At 50.4% G+C, this 2,931-nt stretch overlaps 1 protein-coding gene across 1 annotated transcript in view; it reads left to right on the forward strand.

The window, feature by feature from the left end:
• The window catches only part of MOGAT2 (monoacylglycerol O-acyltransferase 2), a 17,723-nt gene that overhangs the window by 951 nt on the left and 13,841 nt on the right, over positions 1-2,931 (forward strand). The gene's annotated exons all lie outside the window — the stretch shown is intronic.

Raw genomic sequence — 2,931 nt, forward strand, 5'->3', positions numbered from 1 at the left:
GGGGGGGGCAGCTGCCTTGGGTGAGCTTTTGGAACCAGGAGTGTCCAGCTGGCCTTGGCCACCCCAAATCCAGCAGGTCTGTGGCCTGGGGGCCTGGGAGTGTCAGGAATGGCCCCACCCCCACAGTGAACACCTCAGCTGTGGCTGGAGAGGTTACACTTGCCCAGACTGTAGCTCTGCTGAAGGGAATCTTTCCCAGAAGGGCCCAGGGGGATGGATTGGGAAGAGAGAGTGACCGGGAGGTTGTGGGGTTCTTCTCATCGGCCAGCAACAGACTGGCAGCTACCTGCATGGCTGGTGTTCAGAGTGTCCACAGGTAGAGTATGCCTATATTTTAACACCATGGTGTTTGTACCTGTGAACTGAACACCAGCCATGCAGGTAGCTGCCTGTCTAAACACACACACTGTCAAAAATTCCCCACAGTTTTGTACCTGAAGGATTCCTTTCCCCCTCCTTAGCATTGCTTATGATTGGTGTGTATCTTATCCTAAGAGAAGTTAAACCTGTTAATGTTCCTGCCCCCCACCCCCCATACCCAGAGACTCCAAGGGCTTTAAATGCCCAGGACTGCATGTGTGAGGTGTCTTCTTCCTGCCAAAGGAAAAGAAGAAAGGAGGTAAAGGAGGAGGGAGAGCCAAGGGGGCTGGAGGAGTGTAGACCTTGTGGGCGGAGGGAGCACGAGGAGGAGGCCTAGGCACAGGGCAGCAGCCGGCCCTCTGGCTCCTGGACAAAGGGCGCTGGGGGCCCAGAGACCGGCAGGCTATGACCCAGGGATCACGGGGGAGGATGGACACCTCGCTCAGCTTGCCTTGTGTGAGCTTTCCGAGCAGGTATGCACCTGCCTGGCCATGTCCACTGCCAGCCTGCAGACCTGTGGCTGGGAGTGTCAGTGGCACAGGGAGTTCAAAGTGGCCAGCAGGGCCAGAGCGGGAGAGCTGAGCAAAGGGATCTGGGTCCACAGCACCAGGAACAGGGACTTTTCCTTCCCCTGATCTTTCAGGAAAAGGGTGGCCCCAGGAGGGCTTTCGGTGGGCAAGTGACAAGATCCAGCTTATATGTGAAAGGTCCCTACAGCCAAGGCAGCTTCCATGTTTGAGGTATGGGGCAACAGACCAGTGCCATAGGACAGTCACAGTGTAGATCAGGGTCCCCAAATTAGGACCCATGGGCCAAATCCAACCTGCTAGGTGGGCTCGGGAGCAATTTTACATTTTTAAAGGGGTAAGTCCCTATATGACATCTGCCAAGTTGCCACAAAGTTAAAATGTGTACAATCTGGTCCTTTAAGAAAAAGTTTGTGAAACCTCGTTTAGGGAAGCTGGCAATGGGAAAGTGGAAGAATCTCCCATTCAAGAAAGATTTAGGAGATAAAGTTTACAGGGTAGGTGACCACAGGTATGGCTGGAGGGGTTGGGGGTCAGGTTGATGCTCAGGCCTTGTCCACAGCTTGGTGGATTATCCTCGCTGAATGCAAGATCTAAGAGGGGAAGACTTGGGGAATTCGGGGGAAAGAGGTTAGTTTAGTTTTGGGTGTAGTTGATCTTGTAGGGCTTATGGGACCTGGAGCAGAAGTTGCCGTGAATTCCTTCTCTGTGTAAGCAGTGTTTTCACGCCTAGGGAAGTGGGGGTTGGAGGGAGACACAGGTAAGTGATATTTAGGGAGAGTGTTAAAGAATAGGAATGATTGGCATCCCGAGTGGGTTAAAAGCACAGCACTATGAAGCTATCTGCAACCACTGCAGCATGAGTTCAATCCCCGGCCAGGGGGTGACCCACACGGCGCGGCAGAACTCTGCTGTCTCACCCGCTGCTCCCCTCAGCAGTGTAGTTCAGTCACTCTGCCTGTTCTGCTCCCCACTCTGTCTCTGGTGAAGCCTCTCACCACCCCTGAGCCTCTGGCCTGTACCCCAGCTCTGTGTGCATGAATAGATAAATCTCTTTTTTTTTCAAGTTCTAGTCACTCTCACTGTCACCCTTGTGCCCTGTCCCCCTCCTCCAGCTTTTTGGTGGCCTATGTGCTGTCTGCACTTGTCAACTTCCATGCACAAGTAATCTCGCTGTAAAAAGGTTGGTATCTATTCCCAAGCTTCAAAATTTGCTTTCTACATTTTTATTATAAAGTATTTTAGGCAGACTATGTGTGATGGGTGTCAATTATTTCTCATTAAAATAATAAAAAAAAGGGCCCTTCCTGGTAGCACAAAGGGTTAAAGAGCAGCACTATGAAGCTATCCACAGCCATTGCAGCATGAGTGGCAGGTACCCCAGTTTTGTATGCATAAATAAATAAATCTTTAAAAAATATATTTAGGGCCCTCCCTCTTTGCCCAAGGGGTTAAGTCTCAGCACTATGTAGCTATCTCTAGCCAATGCAGCATGAGTTCGATCCCCAGCCAGGGAGCTGACCACATGGCATAGCAGACCTCTCCTGGCTCCCCTTAGCAATGTACTTCATCAGTCGGCCTGTTCTGCTCCCCACTCTGTCTCTGGTGAATCCTCTCATGCCCCTGCACCTCTGGCCTATACCCTAGCTCTTGTAGGTATAAATAAATAATAAATACATCTTTAAAAAAACTGAAGTGACTAATAATGAAAAATGGAGACACTGAACATGCAAATCCAAATATCTAATTCTCTTGAAAAAACTGGAAGATGTCAACAGCCCTGCATCACCTAACAAGGTTTCTGACCACCTTGGCCTATGTCCCAGAGATGGGCCCTCTGTGCAGTGGATGTGGAGCAGACTGTGCCGTCCAGGCTGGTATAAGTACTCTCAGACATTCCTACCACTACAGAAATCATCTAATGCATTTCTCAAAACACCTCCTAATGAAGCCACACATGACATTGCCTTCAGGGTAGTGCTTCCCTTCCAGCCTTGCTTCCTCATTTCCAGACCTGCAGAAAAGGAAGATTGACTGAAATACA

This window comes from Condylura cristata, unplaced genomic scaffold (genome assembly GCF_000260355.1).
Source record: "Condylura cristata isolate star-nosed mole 26May11 unplaced genomic scaffold, ConCri1.0 scaffold00015, whole genome shotgun sequence".
Classification (NCBI taxonomy): Eukaryota; Metazoa; Chordata; class Mammalia; order Eulipotyphla; family Talpidae; genus Condylura; species Condylura cristata.